The sequence below is a fragment of the Plectrocnemia conspersa genome, unplaced genomic scaffold (genome assembly GCF_051122295.1).
Source record: "Plectrocnemia conspersa isolate PC_06_02 unplaced genomic scaffold, ASM5112229v1 ptg000009l, whole genome shotgun sequence".
NCBI classification, from domain to species: Eukaryota; Metazoa; Arthropoda; class Insecta; order Trichoptera; family Polycentropodidae; genus Plectrocnemia; species Plectrocnemia conspersa.
This window is the reverse complement of record NW_028277173.1, coordinates 813,694-837,926: the sequence shown is the minus strand read 5'-3', so window position 1 is coordinate 837,926 and position 24,233 is coordinate 813,694. Positions and strand designations below refer to the sequence as shown.

At 33.2% G+C, this 24,233-nt stretch overlaps 1 protein-coding gene and 1 long non-coding RNA gene across 2 annotated transcripts in view; one reads left to right on the top strand and one right to left on the bottom strand.

The window, feature by feature from the left end:
- Positions 1-4,966, bottom strand: part of Neto (Neuropilin and tolloid-like) — a 228,289-nt gene extending 223,323 nt beyond the window's left edge. Inside the window, exon 1 of the mRNA XM_088191360.1 lies at positions 4,777-4,966. The gene's annotated coding sequence lies outside the window, so the exon portion shown is untranslated. The remainder of the gene's footprint in view (positions 1-4,776) is intronic.
- LOC148231462 (uncharacterized) lies at positions 4,901-24,180 on the top strand. Its single transcript, XR_015810569.1, has 4 exons — positions 4,901-5,035; positions 15,676-15,768; positions 23,546-23,651; positions 24,058-24,180. It is a non-coding gene; the product is annotated as an uncharacterized LOC148231462 (long non-coding RNA).
- Positions 24,181-24,233: the final 53 nt, after the last annotated feature.

The following is a 24,233-nucleotide window of genomic DNA, read 5'->3' as shown; positions in this document are numbered from 1 at the left end:
TCTTAGTAAATATTTATTAATTTATAAAATGAATTGAATGTCTTGCGATGTTAAAAAAGTTCTGCTCAAAAAGATAGCACCAAATGATACTAAAGACTTTTTTAGCGAAACATCGTGAACTGTTCATCTTGAAAATTTCGTAACTATAAAATTATTAACATTTTAAATTTGCAATAAAATAATCATGTTCTCGTCTTATTTTTTATTTTTCGATTAAATTAAGACCATCGTGGCCTAACAGGTTACCCCAATGCGCCACGATGGTCGAAAGCAAATTATGAATTTATAAAACATAAAAAAAACGTATATATATAAATAAATATAACAATACTTAAACATAACAAAAAAAATTATAAAATATTAAAATTAAAAGATATAAACCGGATCAGATCCTCGTAGCTAACATTAAATAAATCAATTTTTAATGCCAGCGTATTAAGGAGCCGTATGGCCACAGCTATAGGCGAGTCGGCAAGTGCGGATGTCCTAGCCCTAACTGCCATCAAAAGAGGTCTCGATCGTGATTCTCGAAAATGTTCCGGAACCCAAAACTGGAATTCCTCGAGAATAGCTGGATTGTCGACAGCACCTTTTAGTAGTTTGAAAAAATGCTTAGCGACATACAGCTTTCTGCGAGAATTCAGCGAATCATATCCCAACGCTCCTAAAAGAAAGGCGCTGGGATATAAGAACGGATAATAACCAAATGTCCTTTTGTAAAGGTATCTTAAATACCTTTTTTGAATTTTTTCTACTAAAAGGGAATATTTGGCTATTCGGGGATTCCTAATTATAGATCCCGATTCAAGAATGCTACGAACTAAGGTGTCATAGAGGATGCGAATAACTGACGGATCGTCAAAGTGAAAGGCATTCCTCATAACAAAGCCGAGCATCTTGGAAGATTTATCACAGACGTCGTGTATGTGTAGAGAGAACCTCCATTTGCTCTCGAAAGTGATTCCGAGATCTTTAATGGAAGTTTCTCTAGTCAAAATGTTACCACCGAGATGGTAGAAATAAGCTGATGGCGAACGGGATCGAGAAAATGACACAGTATGGCACTTTCAGACACTAAAGGGCAGACGGTTAACGGAATCCCATCTCCACAGAGAGTCTAAATCACTTTGTGGAGAGAAGGAGTCCGCAACAGATCGAATGCATTTATATAATTTTAAATCATCTGCGTACAGAAGAAAACTTGAATTTTTAATTGCTGTATTTATGTCATTAATAAATAACACAAAAAGCAGAGGTCCCAGATTGGATCCTTGAGGAACCCCCAAGGGGTAAAATATTCTTTTGACAATCGGCCACCATAGGTTACAAACTGTCTACGATTGCTTAAATAACTCGAAAATAACCGAGTTAAATTATCTGAGCAACCGAGGTTCGACAATTTTTTTAATAATAACGTATGACAAACTTTGTCAAAGGCTTTCTCAAAATCTGTATACACGACGTCTACTTGAAATAAAATACTATCCCGAAATAAATGCCATGCGTTTCAAAAGCTGCTCAGTTGTACCATAGGACATGACAGTTCTAATTTTTATTCCATTTAGAAGACTTTTAAGCAATGAAAAAATACGTACTTATGCTTCTTCATCAATATTTATATTTTTGATGTCTTGGATTACTATTTAAATAGATTTATATATTAAAACAGTGAAGTAAAAAATAAGAAAAAAAATGCGTAAATTTGACATAAATATATATATAATTACGGAGTTTCGCCAAAAATATCATTCAGCGCCATTTAGTGGTGATTTATGAGCAACACTTTTTTAATATCATACGATTTTTTTTCAATTGTCATAAAAAATATATACATATAAAGATCACTTGATTAAATTTGAGACAAAATATAGAAGATCTTTTGTAGAGAAAATTGAACGGCTTAAAAAATTGTATTATAATTCAATTCAGTCAAATTATAGAAGCCGTATATACGGATTTTAAGAACGTCGTGTGTTATCATTAAACATATGGTCGGACCTCAGTTGCTCGGATGATTTAACTCGGTATTCTCAGTATAAGTAATAAGTTATTTGAGCATTTATAGACAGTTTGTAACCCATGGCGACCGATTGTCAAAAGAATATTTCTACCTAAGGGTGTAACTTGGGCCCTCTACTTTTCGCGTTATTTATTAATGACATAAATACTACAGTTACAAATTCAAGTTTTTTCTGTATGCAGATGATTTAAAGTGTATAAATGCATTCGATTGCAGATGATTAAAAGTGTATAAATGCAAGTCATTTCAATTTCATATAACAGAATCACCGTATAATAAAAACCGTAACTTATTCATTCAGTACTCTAGCCAAAGATGTTTCTAATATCCTTAAAAATCACCTCACAACATGACCAAATTAAGTAATTAAAAACATAACTAAGAAAAACTAATCATCAAAGAAAGGATAGAAGCAATACAATATCTTTAAAGCCTTACTGCCACACAGTCCACAGAATAGTCGCTTTGAAAGATAACAAAAAGAATAAGAAACTCTCAACAATTTTCTCCCCTAATTAGTAAAAAAGCTAAAGCGTTAACACCTTGAATACCGTGTGCATAAATGTGCGTTTCAGAATCCGTTGCGTGCAAAAATACTATAGCTAAAGATTTTACTAATATTATATCAACTAAGATAATTGAAAAAATTCTATAAAATATAAAGAGCCATAAAATATTTTTTTAAATTTAATTTGATGTAAATGATTTTTATAGAAATACCAATACCAATTAATTGAAGAGTACGTAAATTAATTTGTTATATTCATTTTATTAAATATTGAGAACTTCTGAATTGATATAAACAAAGATTCACATAAGATGAATAATATTTATATAAGAAATATGTAAAATAAATTAACGAAATTTAATAATAGAAAAGGGAAAAAATAAATTATTAAGATATACTCTATTACAAAAAAGTAAAATAAATCAAAGCAATAAAAAAAAAATTCTGCAATTCAAAAAAAACAATTTAAAATAATATTAAATAAAAGACAACAGAAATGATTGTAGAAAAAGCGTTAGATTAATTCCCTCCCAAATATATACTAAAATATAAATAAATTAACTCACTTCTCATAGGGTTAAGCTATTAGAATTCACTATCAAACAATTTTTGAAAAATTACAGTTTTCGTTTCACGATCGCGTCCTCTTCTGATGCCCGTTAGGGCCAGGAGGTCTGCAACATCCGACTTGCCTATGGCTGACGCCATCCGGCTCCTTAATACGCTGGCATTGCATATTTAATGAGCTACTGAATTGATATAAAAAAATCCACAAAAAACGAAAAAGATGTAAAATATATGTGAAAGAAATTCACAAAATTAAATATTAGAAAAGTGTTGAAATAAATATTAAAACCCACTAATACAAAAAAATAGTAAAATAAATAAAATCAATTACACGTTGGAAAACACTGATTTTTTTACAATTGAATATAAATGAAATTTAAATAATAATAATAAATAAATAACAACAAAAATATGTAAAATTAACTCACTCTAACAAATTAACAAATGTGTTTAAATTAACTCACTACTCAAAAGGTGAAGATTTGTAGTGATTAATTAAATGACATGTATTTTTCTGGCCAAATTTAAATAAGGGCAAATGCTAACACCTGCCCTAACCCCAAATGAGTCCCTTCTTTTTTAAAACGGCATATTTATTAATCCCTAATATGAGGTTTGCCGCTAAAACTTGGACCTACGCATACACCGGCTAAGAATCACTAAAATAGGTCATTGTTATTGACATTATGCATGAGAAACTAGGATCAAAACATGTAACAATGTATCGACATATTTTCACTGTCAACAGTATCAAAGTTAAACGGTCGTACGAATACGTAAATCGACCGTAAAGTGTTAAAAATAAAGAAATTATTGTAGAGGTAAAAAGATTGATATTTGTTGTTTTAAAAATTAGTTAAAGTATTTTATAATCGTTTCATTATAACCTGTAACGCTTTTAGTTTTGAAATATGTACATTTCATGATTCTAAACATAAATTTATTTTTTATTTTATTGTTACGCGATCCACAGTTTGACGTTTACTAATTCTACCATTGTTAATATAAAAAATGATCATTTCGAAACTGTATTTTTAATTTGACGTTAAAACGGAAAATAATGAATAAGTTATGATGATTTAAAAAATAAGTTTAGGTTTTAATTTTCGCAAATTGCATTTTTAGGAATGCAATGGGTTAAGAAAATATATAAAAGGGTTCCGTGAATAAATTTAATTGAGAACTGCTGCTGTATCAAATTATAATACCATATGTTTGCGGCTCGTTTCTATTTTTAAAATTGATACAAAAATTCACTTGTTCGTTTTCAGACGAACAACAATAACGGTAAGTTTTGAATTAAATGATTTTTTGTAAATATTTAAGTGCATAGATAACACTAATCAAACGTTTTGTAATAACAATATTTTGTACAAGAATATTTAAAACAAATTACTCTTTTTTTTGTAAAATATGAGCAAGATAAATATTGAATTTTAATTAAGAATTCGATATTTTAAACCACTAAACCTTGTCTACAATTGAACTAATGTTAATGGCAAAGTAATTGCCATTAACAGTCCCTATTAACGAAATTCGCTACTACAGATCACAGTAAGTTTATAAGTTTGTTTTTGCTCTAGAAGCTTCATAGCGTAAAAGCGTTACCGGTACGTTAAATAGTATTGAAACACGTTTCAATACTATTTACTTATAAAATAGAAATAAATTTAGGACTGACCGTGCACGTTCTACGTCGTCGAGTCGCGTCGCACGTACCACAGGTCGACCACAGTCGTTGCACCACAGACACTACGAACCTAACGGTCGAATTGTATTATTCGCACTGGCAACACTCGCGGAACGTCAACGCCAGCGACGCCGCCGAAGCTAGCGACGCCACCGGCCCGGACCGGCGTCGGGATGCGACTGGCGTCTGTGCTCGGGCGTCGCCGGAAAGGATACAAATCTGGCGTGAAGCGAGCGGTCGAGTGGAGGGGGTTAGATAGTTACTTACAACTTTTTATTTTGTTACCTTTTCTCTACTTTTTTCGCAAACGATGATGGTCATGGTCAACATTATGCATTTTAAAATAGCTCGCCCATCCGTGAGTGTTGCGCAATTACACTAATATTATTTTTAATACTCATATTTCTTTACTTCTTTATTTTACATCTGAATATTGACAATAAGTGATTTTTATATGTATTTTTCTCTCTTGGATAATAAGCAAAAGAGAAAAGAACAACACATCTTTCTTTACATATTCTATTATTTTTAACATTTTTATTTATTTAAATTAAATTAAGACCATTGTAACAGTCAAAAAAAATAATTGTATTATTTCAATACACAAAAAAATATGTAATTAAAATAATACATATAAAGAAACAAACAAAAAAATCATAAAATATCACCTGGACCAGCTTCTCATAACTGACATTAAACTGGTTCATTTCAAATATTTTTTTATTATTTCAGCTTGTATTTATTTAGTATTTTAATGGTCACAATTTTTAGTGGTTTATTAATCACACGATCACCAATTTCTCACTTATGTTTACATATTCGCGTGATTATATTTAACGACTAATAAGTTATTATTATAACTATAACGATTAAGCGATGTAATAACACGACCCAACACGAGCGACTATTAAACGCGACTGATTTAATATTAAATATATAATATAGTGCATTAACTACATTTTTTATAGTGCAGTAACTGCATTCATTTTTATATAAGGATGAAATAGCGTAGTCCGTAACGTTTCAGACTAGTAATTCTGAGGTCGCGGGTTCGAGCCCCGGCAGCGACAATCAAATTTTTATTTAAAAAAAATGCGTTATTATTAAAAAACAATGACTATTGATTATAAATTACATTACACATAATAATTTATAATTATTGATATAGATGTCACCGATTCTCGGACTTTCAGTCTGGTGGTTAATACTTATAGATATTCATTATATCTGATTGACTGGCCCAGACTCGCCCTGTTTTAATGCATTGGTCATTTATTTATTATCTAATTTATATCGCCATAAATCAATCGAGAGTAGTTGCATTTTTAACGTTAGTCATAGCGCCACAATTAGCGGCAATAAATATGCTATTCGAATAAAACGAGCGTTAACAGCTTTCACGCGGTCAATTGAACGTGAAATATTGCACGACGGAATTTTCAGGTTTGGCAGTTACATTTAATACTTTTTGACAAAGGATTTTTATTATTTTTATTCTCAAAAAAAAACAATTGTGTTTTCCCTTAAAAAAATATGAAAGACCTGTACAGAAAAGCAAAAGATCATTGTAAATACATTGTTTAATTTCTATGAACTTACACGCGTGCACTACTTATATAATATTGTTGTCTTTAAAACACAAAACTTTTCCTATTTCCTCCAAAGTATTAATTACTAAAAAAAATCATAATAAAAAACCCTCGAGCCTTCTCGGAGTTAAGGTGATTTTTTTACACCTTTTCTACCCTTCCGTTTAATTAAGCGTCCCACTTAATCTATGTTCATTAAGAATACAGGTCGAAAAGAGAGATAAGATTAAAAATCGCAATTAAAACGCAAATTTCGTACGAGAAAATATTATAAATCATCGTAACGGAACGTTTGCTTGGAGGAGAAAGAAAAAAGTAATGCTATTATATTTTCGGGAAGAGGCGTACTAAATTAACTATATAGCTAGATTTGGATTTAGTAAGACTTTGAGAAATGTGAATAAGGTGCTACATTACGTTTTATATGTATATACATGTATGTTTATTTTGCATTCATAAGGCTTATCGCAACTTTTACGTGCAGCACAGCTCACAACGTTGACACGTGTCCTTTGCAACTTTTGATAGTAAAAAGAAGTATACACTTTTGGTGAACCATTCGTCGTCAACTGTTTTTGTAGTTTCTACATAAGCACTAATAATACACCTTTCTAAAAAATATAATTAGCTCACCTTACAATGATAAGCTATAATACAACCTAATACTTACCACTCATTGTATTAACCTTTTTGCCGCGAGTGTTCCCTTTGCGCGGCTGAGATTTCATAGTGCTAGATTTATTTTAAATGCTCATTATAATTGAATACAGATTTTCAACCGATAAATAATACTGTTATAATAATAATATCGGATTTTTTTAAATGCTATTTTTAAGTAAAAGTATCGACATACTCGCCTATAGTTGTCCGGCTGGACATGCCGCAAGGACATGGGATCCGCTCCTGTTTTTTCGCAAGCCAATAATACATTTTTTTTAATATATATAGACATCTCTTGAGCATTAAAAAAATATAGTGTTCACATATGAGCATAAGAGTTGGTATAATAATTATAAGAATAACAAAATAAATCGACAATATGCAAACGCTCTTATTGTTCAAAAATAGAGACTTATATAATATTATTTGAGTAAAATATTATGTGCATAAACTCAATATTTATCATGTTTTTTTGACTTATCTTAAAAAATATGCGGCATGTATTACTAGCCATATAAAAATACTGCGGCACGAAAAAGGTTAATACGCTAGTTTTTTATTTTGCTATATTTAATTCAACTACTAATTTAATTTTAATATATTATTTATCTTACTATGTATTATTTTTTATATTTTTCTGTGTGTATTGTAATAATTCAATGTATTTAATATTTTTATTTTGCCCATTATAGTTTTCTGAATAATTTTGATTTTTTTTCTTGGGAATTTTTTATTTTTAAATTTCCATAATTTTGTTTCTTCATAAATAGAATATCCAAAAACCACGATTTCAATATTTTAAACTATTTTTTTTAAATTCACTGTGACAGAATTGATATTCTGCTAACTTGAAAAAAATTTAAAAATAATTTTAAATACGTAGGAGTGTTAAAGCAATTACTGCAATAAAATAAGAATTTTTAAAAATGTAATGTATGTTTCTATATAAATTTTTCGCATAAGGATCCGCTTGTGAATCCCTGCACAAGCGAAAGGATTACCGAGCGTGTAGTTGAGAGAAAATCCCATAAAGAGATTTCCAGCCCGCAAGAAGTGACAAGGCTAGGATAGAAAAATGCACGAACGCCACTACTAGATATATAATACTAGCCACAGTGGAAATTACTCACCTCATAACACCACCAGGCCATAAATCTGCACGTTCGATCCTTTATGGTGAATAACGTTATTAAGTTTCGTATTTTCAGAAAAAAAACTAGGTGCATAATTGAGTTTCGAGCACGTGAAGCAAGCAGACCTTAAACGAACCACCATTGATAGAAAAATATAAAATATTTAGCAAAACAATTTTATAAAAATTCTTAAGAATTGTCAATTAATATTTGGCATTTTTGAACAATATTTCATTTGTATTGAAAAACTTATTTATTTTGCAAATATTATTAATGTCATTTATTTATGTATTTTTATAACAAATTTAACCGTCATGACGTCATGGATGATCCACTGATGTCTCTCATATCGATGCAGACTTCTAGGTCATCTCTGTTCGTCTCTGCTGCTGTATACATATTTTATAATGTGGTTCGAGACAGCTCTTGAAAATCGTAGATGACGATGTTTGTGAGCCAATTGTATCACTTCTTAAAAACTCACAATGTGTTCAAAATGTGTTCATAACTAAAAAAAGAAACTGTCAAAATGGTTACTTTAGCGATCGATAACCAAAGAGTAGAACATCAATATTATTATGCGGAATGTATGGTCTAGCGCGCGTCCTTTCCAAGCAAAGAGTGGTTTTTCAGCGGTACCTACAGGTGATTAACATTTTGGGTTAGATGTGCAATATTTTCAATTATTAAATTGTTTGGTAACGATATCACCCTTTCATTATTGTGTAAAAATTGTGTATGGCTTTACTTTAGAAACATGATTTTTTTCTATTTGTTCAAAATCATCGTTAAAATTACCTCTAAATTCAAAAAATTGTGCAAGTATTTGATACCCTCACAATCATATAATATTCACGAGGAATGTAAATTAGTCTTTTTTGTCATTATTAAAGATAAATATTGCTGTGTGGCATTTGCTTCGCAATACTTTGGGGCGCCATTTTAACATGTTATTTTACAGTTTCTTATTAATTTTAAAATAAGAAAAAAAGTATCAGAACTTAATTTAGTATCATGCATTGAAGTAATATATACTTAAAAATTAGTACGGAAAAATATTTATTTCTTTATAAATATTATTTTTCTATTATCTATCGCTTTTTTACATTACCTGAAAATATATTACTACGATACGTACGATACTATTAAATTTTACAAAAATGTATTTTTTTTTTTTTTCACCAAACCAATTAAAGCTCAATCTGAAAGCTTACCAGATCCAATTTCACCACTGCACAATTTCGAACCGAATCTAACCGCGTTTTGTAGCTTTGATTTACGATCGGTTCCTATAGTAGTTTTTCAATGATCAGTTTTGTATTATGCTCTTAGAGTCTAACATACAACATTGAAGCGCAAAATATTGCAATATTGCAATATATTTTCATAAATAATAAATTTTGAATAAAAATATAGCGAAATTGAAAAATGATGCGAGCGAAAAATCCACGAGCTTCGCGAGAAAATTCTGTAATATAAAATCAAAAATTATAATGTTTTTTTATTTAAGTAAAACATATACGTTTGCTCTTCACCAAAAAATAATAAAAAAGTATATTTAAAAAAAAATTAATTAAGTTACCTTTTTTATTAAAAATCAATCGAGATAAATGTAAAATGGATCAGAGTCAACCGCAAAAACCAATCTCTACAATTGTCCCGGGAATTAGTGACAATGTAATTGGAAGTTCAGTAAAACGATTTTTGTCTACTGCACAAAATCAAAGTCGTATCGGTGCCATAGATTGTCCAATCTACAGAGATATAATATGCAATACATACATATTAAAAATAGCGTATTTGTGCGCTATTTATATTCTTCTGCATTCTCTACGTTTCAATCTTATGATTTTTAATTATTTATTTTAATGTGTTGTAATAATACTTACACATGTGTTGTGATGATTACCCCGCTGTAATATATGTGGCTAGTGCATGATATGCTTGAATCTTTTATATTAAATGTTTCGCTTTAAGCTGTTACAATTTTTAATTTGCATTGCCTTCGTCATATTATGGTTTAATGTGACTTAAGATATGAACGTTTCTTTCATGATCAATATAATAGTGGATAGTGTTAAATATAACAAATTGACTAATATTAATAATCAATTTTATATATACTAAAATACATAAAATAAAATTGTGAAACTATTTTTTTTTAACATTTCATTTATTAGTTTTTACTACATTTAAAAAAATATATTTAATTAATTGCATAGTAATAAAATTTAACTTACAAAAAAAAAACTGCGCATTTTGATGGTACATGCGTTTTTTATAGTTTTTTAATATAATTATTTTTGGAATTAGGCATAAAAGCAGTGCAATAATAAATATATATTCGTATATGTTCTTACTTTATTACAAATTTGGTGTGAGAGCTGTACCTTTCCCTTGCTTATAAGGTTCGTCTCGGTCGATTCAGCGTAGCTCCGCTTGCTGTAAGTTCGGCTTAACTATCGATTTATTACGACAATATTTTGGCTTATCTATCTATCTATAATATAATTATAACTAAGCCGCTTCCGGACGCGCATAATTTAAAATTAAATATTCTCAGTTTAATTCTCTACCCTGTAAATCGTATCGCTTTGTATGAACGGTGTATAATAATACACGTAAACAAAAGAAATATATTTAAATATAATTAATAAAAATAGTGTTGGCACGATAATTTTCGAGCCTCCGCTATAATGTATTCTTTTGTTGTCGACCAATGAAAATTAAGCATTCAAATATAAAACAAGATGGCCGACATCGACATGACAACAGTTTAATAATTTTGTTTTGTTCGATTTAATTGAATGTAAATATTCGGAATGCAAATTATAACTATGAAAATTAAATATATACATAATGTATGTGAGGATTAGAAGAATACATTGTTAAACTATATAAACATGTGCTGAAATCTTAAATTTTTTTGTTCCGAGGCCAATACATAAACATTATCATTGCTTCCGATTTAATGCACATATAAGTTAAATTTGATTGAATTGCAAATAAACCAGGTACGTTTTAAATGTGAAAAAAATATCTAAGAGTAGCTTACTTTTAATTCCGATGTGGCAAAATATGTATCTACATCATGGTTTTTTAGCAATTTTTCTTCTGTGGGTGATATGAAATAACAGATAAAAATCCCTCTATTATATCAATCCTTTGATACATACATATGTATATATGTATACATAGACTAATACACCATTGAGTGAGGATTAGTATTGCAGTATCATTTAAAATACGGAATACCGATAGACCAATATTAAAAGCCCTAATACGATCTAACCTATAACGCCTATATTCGCCCATTATCCTAAAGCAGTTATCGAATTAAATTATATTTAACGCTTGCGGCTTATGGTTTTTATGTACGTGATATAGAGCCTCAATCCCGTTTCGCCATTGTACTTTTGCACGTATTCGTTCATTGAAGCTTATCCGTGTTGTTTTGGAAGTCGGACGGCCATATTAAAATTTAATGTTCAACACGTTGCATCCGTATAGTATGTGCGAGTGGCCTACTTTGCGTCCAAAATCGAACGTGGAGGGATAATCCACTCATCCATTCCCGAATCCCGATATCCCAAGAAGAGGCCGTATATCCGGCCGTTCCTCGAGGGTGTGCTGCATATCCGAGAACATAAAACTGCATTATTTCGAAGCAGTAAACTTTTACCATTCGACGCCATATCCAAGAAGAGCATTCTTCTTAGACAATAGCGACTAAAATTGGCACTGCCTCTAGTCTACTCTTAATATTCCTTTCATCGAAACTGTTTGCCTTCTTAGTATACGTTTGTTTGACAAAAATGCAAATTAATTTCGCAACTTTGGAATAAGGCAATGACACGTTTATGGTACCAATTCGAATATAATGCGTCTCTAAACTTTTACCTAGGTTGAAAGTGGTTTTTTGACCCTTGATATTGATTTAAGCTTTACCATTATAATATGAAAGCGATTCAAAATACATAATTTCAACAAATATATAATTAAGTACTAAATCGGCCTTTAAATTGTTGTATTTTTTATTGTACAAAAAAATCAAATTTTCATTTCACAAATTGCAATAATTTTGTATGCTCATGTAAAATTGAATCGAATTTGTTTTTAGTATCCGCATCAACAAACTAGAAGCTGCATCGAAATATAATTTTACTTTGCACCACACTCATTAACACTTCTACTGTGAATAGACCACATCTCTCAGGGTGAAGTACGTATGAGCTGGCGCAATATTAAAGTTTTAACCGGTAGGAATGTCGGTGCATCGCGCACTTCGAGGCTTTTCATTTCGGTTTTATGGTCGAAAGACGGAATCCAATTATTAATAAAACAGCCTCTAGTTTCAGGGATCCGTTACATATGTGTGCTGTCGCGGTGATGTGCAATAACCGCTTTCCAATTTCAGCCAAACAATGAATCGTTTCATTCGTTTCATATGTATGTATGTATATGATACGCCAAGTTCGATATTACATTTTATTAGTATCCAGACGCCAAAACACCGCAGCGCATACATCGTGATTTATATCCGAGGTATCGCACCGGAATCAAGATTTGTGGAAAACTGATCATTACCAGTCGGCGAAGGAGTTAAATTATCGAGTCAATATTGCTTTGCTAGAAGCAATGCATCGATTAAAATGAAATTGATACTATTTATATGTAGGAAATTTGGCACTTTGGATAACTGAAACATAGGTTTGATAGTATTGAATAAAACAATTTATTTAGATATTTTTAAAAATTTTATTCGCAGAAATTAGACAAATAATTTTTATGCAAAATATTTAACCTAAGATCCGTTAAAGATGACTATATTTATGAACAGTTACAGCAAGCACCATGAAGGGTCTCGTTTCGTGACCAGCTTAATGGGACATCCTTTATAACCCGTACCGCAGATAACCCTAAAATGACCAAGGCATAATCGTTAACGACCCTAAGGGACTAGTGAAAATTTCTCTCATTGTTTTTGCTCAATATTTAGTAACTTGATCTACAAATTTTATACATGCGCAATACATAAATGCGTATGTACATATATTAACACTTTTATTTACAAATTAAATTTATATAGATTATAGTTTAAAATATAATAGAAATGCTTCTATTTTATTTTGTTTTAACTGAAGATATTAAACGCTATATATCATATATTTAACTACAATTCATTAAAAATGCGATAAACTGTAAGAAAAAGGTCAGGGAAATACGAGGATAAGGCAATTTTGCAACATTCATTGTTAAAGTATGAGGTTTCACATTATTTATGTATTTATTTTATTTAAATCAAAAATATCGTGACTTAACAGGTTATTCAAATGCATCACAAAGAAAATGAACAATTTATTATATTTTAGTGCCCGCCCTGCAAGGGGTCGCTGTTGTCCAGAGAACGGTGAGGCGCAAATTAGTTTTTCATGTCCAGATTACGTCGGTGGATCACCACTTTAATGCCACTCCAGCAGGGCGCTAAAGTGGTGACTGCGAATAAGTTCTTTCCCCATTTTACATATTTCTGCTTTTAAAGAATAACTAAAAATTCATTATTTTTTTCGAATGGTGAAAGTTTCTTAGATTATATAATTTCTCTTTAATTGCCCGTTAAAATTTCGAGTTTCGCTCAAAATTGATATTTTTCAATTATTTTAACAAAAAAATTAAGGCTTCTTCTGCTGTCTATAATAATAAGGAGACAATTGTCAATAACAGTTATTGCTACGTTACAAAAACAATATAAAAAATCTTTTTAGATGATCGAAAAGGAAGCATAGTCTCAAATCATTTTGCATACTGCCGATTCTTGTGCGTATTCTTTTCTTATCGAGGCGGATTCTTAGATCACCAAAGCAAAGATAAAGCCGCCGACCGGTTAGAGTAATAGAAAATCGCAAAAAATTGTTGGTCATTCGATTACTTTCGATCATTCAAGAAAGTATGCATATTTTCAACCATCTAGCACCTTCGGAAAGGTGTGCTTATCTGAATGGATTCTTTTATTACTTAAGCAGAAATAAAGCGAGTTCGAGTGCTAAAAAATTTTAAACAATTTTTTGTCATTCCTAGACCCCTATTAAAACCTTCCAAGAAGTATACGTATTAGGCATAAACCCGCTTTTGCTTATGTTATAAAGTGGGCAGTGGTTGTAAACCTTTTAAAAATATTCGTACAAATCTCAATTTGACATTTTTCTCTATGAAGTCTCGAAAAATAATTATCGAAAAGAAATACTAATTGCACTCTTGAGGTACCCACAAAGGAGAAAAATCAAATACTTCTTCAGTCCTGTTTATCAACATCTGATATTTTATAATGAATTTGATATGCATACCCATAATATGATTTTTCGATAGTATTACATAGTTAAATAAATAATCAATGAAGTATTCATTTAGAATATTTTTTTTTTCAAAATGTATAATTAAGCGAATTCAATGTCTGGTATGCAGTTGCAAAGGACTTTTTTACTATGTTCGAATCTGAATATGTCATACGTCATTCTTATCACGTGTTAATTGTCCGGCAGTCACTAAGAGACTGAGAGAGTACTTGATTTGCATTGTGTCGCTTGACACTCCATCTGTCTTCTTTATTGTCGTGACATTGTTTAATTAAAAAATATTTAATTCAATTTTATTTTAATATTTTACTATTAATTATTGTTGAATAAAAGCTTTATATATTTTGGCAAATAAATTTCTTTGAATTTTGTGTCCTTAGGAAAGTTTCTTCTAATCCTTACAATTGAATCACAATCAAACATAGTTTAAAAATAAGTTTTGTGATCAAAAAAATTATGTTCACATTTTTTGTGGAATTCGATTTAGTATTTTTAATAATCCAAATTTTTGTATAAAAACTGCAGAATACACTCATAACTGATTTAACAGTTGCAAATAGATTAGTAATACGTAAAGATTCACAAAAAACAGATCTTTAAAAAGAGTAAGCAGAATTTTATTTTTAAAGTTTTTAAGCAGAAAAGAATTTAGAGCTTTTCTTACAGATTTTAGTTTCAAGAAAAAAAAATTAAAATTATTTTACAGTAAGACAATTTTAGCAAAAACTTTTAAATGTTTTTTATTAAATTTGTTTTGAAATAAATTATGTCTTATTTTTGGCTATTTATATTTCAAAAAACACACCAAACTTATTTTAATTATTTTTTACATACTTTTTTAGGATAAATTGTTAAGCTTTGTAATTTGAGAAATATCATTGCTTTGGTAAGAGTTAAATATTTCACATGTACAGTTTAGATATATATACATATATAATACAAAGTTTGTTTTAACTAGCAAAAAATTAATTGAAAATTCCGAGTCACAAAAAATAGGGTCTGTTGAACTGTCCAGCTTTCAACTGTTTTACAGACACTTTTATGAATTGTCCTTTTTCAAAAAAACGCGATTGTGTCGAACGGACCTTCGTTGACCCTTCGTTGTTCAATTTTAATCCGACGCTCGTTTTCTGACCAACTCTTTGCATTTTTCAGAAGACCGGTCCTTTGGGAACACCAAATGCGGCGGCACGACCTAAAGCGCTACCTATATTAACACCTTTTCCAACAACACAGAGCCAACAAACCGTGGGTCGCGGTCCTGCATAATTACTATATTTTTCATATTTAATAATTTAATTTTTAAATAAATGTCATGAAAAAATAATTATATCGATATTTATACATTTATTGTTCCAATGCGTTGCAACAGGGTAAACACAATAAACACCTACTAAGTAAATGGTGAGACACCATACTGAAATCAAAGTCGGTAAATCGGTGTAATATAATATTATTATATTTATAAACTATAAATATACATATTTATGCATGACATAGCTGGATTGTATTTTTAATATTTATTACGAAATTGATTTGTGAGATTAGGAAAATCTATAAAAACCTAATCGATCAAAATTGCTTTAATAAATAATCACTAATTCTGATATGGGGTGCAAACACAGGACTTACTTATACTTACAAGAGATTTAATTACCAAGGAGAGAAACAATTTTGTCAATCAAATTGACAATGTTTCTTTTTCCTTAACTAATACTATTATTTCAGAGACTCTTTAGACGATACGCATACAGTATATTCCAAATGAATATGGGTAAAAAATTAGGAATTATTTTTTATTCTTATAATATCTAAATTATTATAAAAAAGTTGTAAAAAACATTGTATGCGCTTCTTATTAAACTATTTTTTTAAATATGCATACTGTTGTTAAAAATAATTTGCTGCGCATAAAATGTATTTAAAAATGTTTTGTTAGTGTGAGAGCAAAAAGTGTATTACTTTTTACTTATGAATTTTAATATTATGTACATGTTTTCTTTTTAAATTAATAAAACATATGATTAATAGTAGTATCAATACTAATAATCAATAAACAAGTGTTTCCAATTGCATTTTTGTGATATTCCGGGTTTTTCTCGCGTAAACCGTTAGCGTTCCGTGATAATATTTTAAGTAGCAAGAAATGTACAATAATAATTTTAGTTTTAAGTTATATTAATTAATGCATTTTAATTATTGATTTTTTACAGACATTTAAAAACAAGTAAGCAAGTGAGTAGTATAAATAAATGATCAGTAACTATTATAGGGTCTGCTTTGTATATAAAGTGCTGTATATTATTTTAAAGCCAGGATTCATTTCGGCAGAAATGTATCAATAATGATCACGAATTCTAATTGTGATCCTCTAAAAAAATATATTTATATTCTATAAATTAAATTTCTTGCTCTAAGCAATATTAGGCTCTCTATGGATTATATTACAGTGTGCGTTGAAAATAATACTGGATTTTTAAAGAAATATATATTATATAACATTAAAACTTGTTAAATTAACATATAGTGAGTATATTAAAATCACCTGGCGCCATTATACATTACAACTTCCAATATTATTTAAATTGATGATATGTTTACGACATCTGGATCAGATCATCCATCGCGACAGTCTCTAGAGGCCCCTCTTGTCAGACATGTAACGAGATGGGCCGAGTAATTGTGTGAAGCGAGCTATATCACTCGAAAACTCGTATAATATTTGCAAAGTAACGTACTGCTCGTGCATATAAAAAATAATATAAAAGTACTGTCATTTATTTATTTCGTAAATGATAAATACATATGCATTTATTAGATAATAATAAAGATCTATTTTTTATTAAAACATTTAATATCTAATTTTCAGCTTTTCCTAAGAATATATAATAATTACATTGCGTCTTCAATGTCTCTGAAAACCAAAATCTATTATTTTTTTATTATTAAACAATGTTTTGAGTGTGTTAAGCAAAAATCCCTGTCTCTATTTCAACTACCTGCTCTGAATGCAGCTGTGAATTTAGCAAATGTATACTACTACTACTTGTTTGTAGAAACGTTTATAAATATATTTATTTTTAAACACGGATCACACTTTTAATGTGGTATACAAAATATTGTTATATATACATTTACATATGTACTTTTCAACAGATTTCTACGAATGTTTGAATATACAACTGTATATTTTTTCATATTATTCAGACATTCTATAAGAAATATATTATGATTACTTAAAGCACTGACGATAGTATAAATTTATCCAATTAAATTAAAGTTTGATATAATATTATCTATCAATGAATCCTTGTGTATAAAGATTTGTTTAAAATGTTGAAATTATAAGATTGTATCATTGTTATATAATTGGTAATGCTGTATGTATTTTTATTATGTCAATGTTAAAATCTCCTCGAGCTATATTTTTATTCTTTATATTATTTAACATATTTTTTAATAAACCTAAAAAATCATTATATACACAATTTGGAACCTTATAAGCAATGTAAATGTTTAACTGCGATTGATCTATCCCTGCGATCTTGATTCCAAGGGTAGTGAATAATTTATTATTATTGTTCCGACAATTTTACATATATTTATGCATGGCCGAATAAAAGTGTGTTATGGCCGTGCGTGGTTTTTTGTGTATAAATAACCTGAAGACGCCTCAGCTGTCACGGCGTGTGGTCGTGCGTCAGCAAGGATTCTGAGGATGTAAACTCTGATAATAAAGCATTTCTATGGTTAGAGGCGTTTAATTCCGTCGAGAGACGGTGGTCCTTCGAAAAGAAAAGACGGCCATCTCCAAAGGGGAGAGGTCGCAACATTTGGTCCTACGAGCCGGATGGACCACCAGCGCTTCGCTGAGGAAGCATTCGGGGCAGCAGCAGCTGAGCAACTGCGGGGCATCACAGGGAAGCCGCCGGGTCGAGAAGCTGCGCAGACGGAGGAGAGGACATTTAGGTTAGTGGTTAGCCGTTCCCCACTTGTTATTTCCTAACCTCAAACTTTTCCTTCGAGTCAATATGTCAAAACGCGACATACTGAAGCGTTCTAGGCTGCAGTCGCAGCTTAAGCGATTTGCCGACGCTGTTGAGGGCTGCGTGTCGAGAGGAGACGCGTCGGGTCTTCAAGTACATCTTGATGACGTTGTGGATGTCTTAAGGACCTTCAGGCAGGTCCAGGAAGACATCGAATGCACCATAGGTGAGGTGGACGATGAAGCTACCTCGGCGTTCGAAAGGGATTATTACAAAGCCATTTACGCCGCGAAAGAGTTAATAGTGCGATATGCACGGGGGCAACCCCCCCTCCCAACAGTCGCACCGCCTACTAATGTCTCATTACCTGCCCTTCGGTTGCCTTCATTTGAAGGTAACTACAAAGATTGGCCGCATTTCTCTAGCCTTTTTCTAAATATTGTTTGCCGAAAGGCAAACATATCAGATCAAGAGAAAGTCCATTATTTGTTGACTTCGGTCAAGGGGGAAGCCGCTGAAGTCCTTCGTGGTATAGAGTACGCAGGTCAGTCATTTGACTTCGCATGGGAGTTGTTGCGATCACGGTTCGACAACCCGAAAATTTTAGCCACTGAGCACTGGAGAGCACTGCTCAGTATTTCGACGGTTAGCGCCAGCTCCCATGTGGGGTTAAGGAAGCTGATCGATGCGGCTACGTTGCACGTAAGAGCACTGGAAGGTCTTGGGCTGCCAGTGCAGCATTGGGATTTTGTCCTAGTGCAGATCATCGTGTCAAAATTGGCAGTGGTGCTGGCCCGCGAATGGGAAGCGACAGCACTAACAATCAAATTGACAACGTTCAAGGCGTTGTTAACATTCCTAAAAACGAAACATCAAGTGTTGGAAAACACAATTATCCCGACTCAGGTCCCCATTAAGGAGCCTAAAGTTGTTCACCAAGTGAGCCATCAGCCGTTGCGCGAGGTATGTCCTCAGTGCAAGGGGACTCACAAGTTGGGTGAGTGCCCCAATTTCAAACAATTGCATGTCCATAAAAGGTGGGTCATCGTGAAACGAAACGCACTATGTTTTAATTGCCTGCGGAAAGGTCATAGTGCTGGTAATTGCAGGGGCAGTTGCTGCTCAGTGTGTGCAAAAAGGCATCACTTTCTGCTCCATGAAGATAGGGATCGAGCAGAAGCTCCAAAAGCGACAATTTCCGCTGTAATGGCCTGCCGACCAGGTCAAACCGGTAAGGTAGTATCGCAAATAGCTTTACTTTCGACGGTAAAATTTTCCATCCGGGGTCGAAATGATTCCACGCAAGTCTGCCGTGCCCTTCTTGACACTGGCGCTGAGACGAACCTTGTATCATGTGCACTGGTTGACAGGCTGGGTTTGAACATCCGCAAATCTAGCGCCAACATAGTGGGTGTAGCGGAGTCTGTGGCTGCTAGTCAAGGCTCTGTAAAGCTAAAAATAGCCTCGAGGAAAGAAAAGCAGGGGTCGGTAATTGACGCTATGGTCATGCCGAAATTGACTGCAAAAATTCCAAGCATGGCCATCAGCAATGTACGTAGGGCCATCCCTAGATATATTCAACTGGCAGACAATGAATTTGACTTGCCGGGAGAGGTGGATGTCATCCTTAACGCAAGTTGGTTCTTTGAATCAATGCGCAGTGGGCGCAAAAGAATCGAACTTGAGGATGGGTCAGTAGTAATTCTGGCAAATTCCACATTTGGGTGGATAGTGTCAGGTAGCATATTAGCACCGGTCGCTAAAGATCCTGCCTGCAATCTTAGCTTGGTGCAGATGGACAGGCAGTTAAAAAAGTTCTGGGAGCTCGAAGAGGTCAGTAATGACCTAAGAGCTAGTCACAGCGACAAGTGCGAGGAAGAATTCAAGGGTTCAACAAGTCGTACAACGGAAGGTAGATTTGTTGTACGCCTTCCATTCAAAACTGATGACCGCACTTTGGGTGTATCATACGAGCCAGCGCTTAAGCGGTTCTTTGCTTTAGAGAGAAAGCTGGCGAAGTCTGTAAAGATTCGGGATGAGTATACTGACTTTCTTAAAGAGTATATCTCTCTTGGTCACATGTCTGAGCTTCCCACCGATCCGTCCATAAGGGACGAGGGTTACTACATTCCACACCATGCTGTGATAAAGGAAAGTAGCCTCACAACCAAGCTCCGAGTGGTTTTCGATGCATCGTTCAAGTCCAGCAACGGTGCCTCGCTCAATGATCTACTGATGGTTGGTCCAAAACTACAGCAGAATATTTTTGTCGTGTTGATTCGTTTTCGTCGGTTCACGTATGTGATTACGGCTGACATAGAGAAAATGTACCGGCAGGTTCAGGTTCACGCCTCCCATAGGAGATTTCAAAAAATCCTGTGGCGATCTGACCCACGGGACGACGTGAAATCGTTCCAGCTGAACACAGTAACGTACGGGACAGCTCCAGCTTCATTTTTGTCGGTGCGTTGTCTGCATCAACTTGCAGCCGAGGCAGAGGTTGATTTTCCTGCAGCCTCTGCAGTCATAAAAAATGATTTCTATGTTGATGACCTGCTCACCGGAGCAGATTCCATTGTAGCCCTTAAGGCATTACGGTCTCAAATTGACGTCATATTGAGAAAGGGTTGTTTCACCCTGAGAAAATGGCTGTCAAACGAGCCGAGGGTGATAAGCGATCTCAAGGAGGACGCAAAGGGACAGATCTCTCACCATATCATTGAGACGAACGAGTCAACGACACTGGGAATGGGCTGGGAAACGAGAACAGATAGTTTCTTTTTTATGGCAGCGTTCCCGGAGACAGTCCCAGTGACCAAAAGGGAGATCCTCAAGTCGATCGCACAAATTTTTGATCCACTGGGTCTAGTCAGTCTCGTTGTTGTAATATTAAAAATATACATGCAGCAGTTGTGGAAGGAGAAGCTTGGCTGGGATGATAAAATCCCCAGCTCTTTAGTCAGCTCCTGGCAATTGTTGTACGGGGGTTTAAATGGCCTAAAGGCAATAGTTGTCCCACGCCATGGGTTTGCGCAGTATCTGTCTAAGATCAAATTGGTCGGATTCTGCGATGTGTCCACCAAAGCATATCGGAACCGATCAATGGTGAAAGGCTATGTGTGTGTCTTTGTGTGTTTTACGACAAAGGCAGTGCACCTGGAGGTTGTCACGGGACTCACTACAAATGAGTTCATGAACACCTTGGGACGATTTATCGGGAGGAGGGGCAAACCTGCCGAGTTGCACTCCGATAATGCCACGAATTTTGTGGGAGCCTCTCGTCAGCTAGGAAGGCTTCTAAGATCTGCCGACTTCAAGGAAGTTCCGGCTTCGTTAGCTGAACAAGGGATTCAATGGAGATTCATACCACCACGGTCACCGCATTTTGGTGGTCTGTGGGAAGCGGCTGTCAAATCAGCCAAGCGACATCTGGTAAGGGTAGTGGGAAACGCGTCCTTAACATACGAGGCCTTCAGTACCGTCGTTGCGCAGTTCGAGTCAGTATTAAATTCGCGTCCGCTCACTCCAAGTTCCAATGATCCAAATGACCTCGTTCCATTGACTCCTGGTCATTTCCTTATCGGCGAGCCACTAACTGCTTGTCCCCAGGAAAACGTGCACGACGTGCCGGAGTCACGGCTGTCTCAGTACAGACGTTTACAGCAGCTGGTGCAGCACTTCTGGGCCAGGTGGTCCAAGGAGTATGTGACATTGATGCAGCAGCGCAGCTTCAGATCGGGTTCCTCCAATCCTGACATTGGCGACATGGTGTTGTTGAGGGAGGACAATCTGCCTCCTCTTCAATGGCAACTTGGACGGGTGATCGGGTTGCAGCCAGGAGAAGATGGAGTTGTACGCGTTGTCTCGGTAAAAACGCCTAGCGGCATCACCAAACGTGCAGTCAGCAGGCTAGCACTCTTACCAGTGGAGCAGCAACAGGACACAGTGTAATAAAACAAATGTGCGTAAACAATTAGAAGATAATAAATTAGAAGATAGTGAGTAAGCAAGTATCGTTTCAAAATAAGATACAAAGCTACTTGAAGTGTAGGGAGGAAAAAATGTTCCAAACATAAGTTTTTGCAATGTTCATATGTTACAATGTTTGTAAGTGTTAACTCTTCTGTATACTTGTGTATTATAATTTTTGTTGTATATAATTTGGTATTGTTTTTCGGTTGGGAATACTCATGTGTTATAATTTCTGCGCCTATGTGGCAGAGTTTTTATTTAGCCGAGTGGCTAACCTTTTTTATTAGTTAATATAATTGCGTTCAGCCAACTGTTTTTCAATAAGTTTGTTCAACTAGTGTTTTGAAAGAACAATACTTTTCCCTTGTTCAAAGTATGTACGTTCCTTCAAGGGGGGAGAATGTTCCGACAATTTTACATATATTTATGCATGGCCGAATAAAAGTGTGTTATGGCCGTGCGTGGTTTTTTGTGTATAAATAACCTGAAGACGCCTCAGCTGTCACGGCGTGTGGTCGTGCGTCAGCAAGGATTCTGAGGATGTAAACTCTGATAATAAAGCATTTCTATGGTTAGAGGCGTTTAATTCCGTCGAGAGACGGTGGTCCTTCGAAAAGAAAAGACGGCCATCTCCAAAGGGGAGAGGTCGCAACAATTATCTTCATTAATAATTCAATAATAAATAATATTTTATATATGAAAACAAACTCCTCAATGTTTTTTTTTTAAATATATATTATATATTAAATATTCAGTTTGTTTCCATGGTTTTTTTAAACAACCTAGACATTTTTACGGAGAGTTAATTTGAGGATATTTCTGTGCATTATGTCTTTGTTTTGCACAATGGTGGCATGTCGACAGCATGTCGACTGTATGTCCATATCATAGAGTAAAGAAATTAATAGAGGCGGTGACACATATTAAAAATCGTAGCGTATTCTTGCTCGCCGACGGGCAAAATGACCTTGTGACGTTTGACAAACGAATAGGGCTGTCACATTTGTATTTTCTTAATTTATATTTTTCCTTATTAATTTACTTTTATCACTAGTTTTTTATTACAGACATTTTGTTCTTCATTTCCGCACCACCATTGAGGTAGAAAAAACGGCGCGCTTTTTTTACGTGGTGTCTTTAGTGGACCTAATACACGTGTTTTGGATATGACAGGTAAATATGAAAGTCAAATCAAATTTAAATAATTAAAGTCCTTTAAATGAATTAGCTTACTTAATAAATATCGCTTGCTTTCTCCATTGTTAATTTTAATTAAGTAATGAATTTTAATATTTACATATTTATCAGCAACAGCTCTAATTAAATGCAAATAATGATTACTTGTAGGGATTTAAAAATATCTCCTACACCTTCAATTGATTTTAAAATTTTACTTACAATATAATCTTTATTATATTTAGGCAATAATTTTTTCTGACAATTTTGATTAAGTAAATTGTTTAACATTTTAAACAAATTTTCTTAATGTCATCAGACAATCCTCCCCGATTTTTATGATTTATAAAATTATTATTATTGGAACCTATGCAAATTCATAACAACACAACAATTTTTTTAGATAAACTTTTTACTACATAACCGGCCATGCTAACTCGCAGTTAAAAAATCTGGTAATAAATTTAAATCATCAGTAGCATTGCCTTCAGTAATTCTAAGCCTATCTGATGTTGTATTAATTTGGTTGGATGGAGACAATATGCTAATATTTTCTAGCGGAATGCAATTAATCCTAAA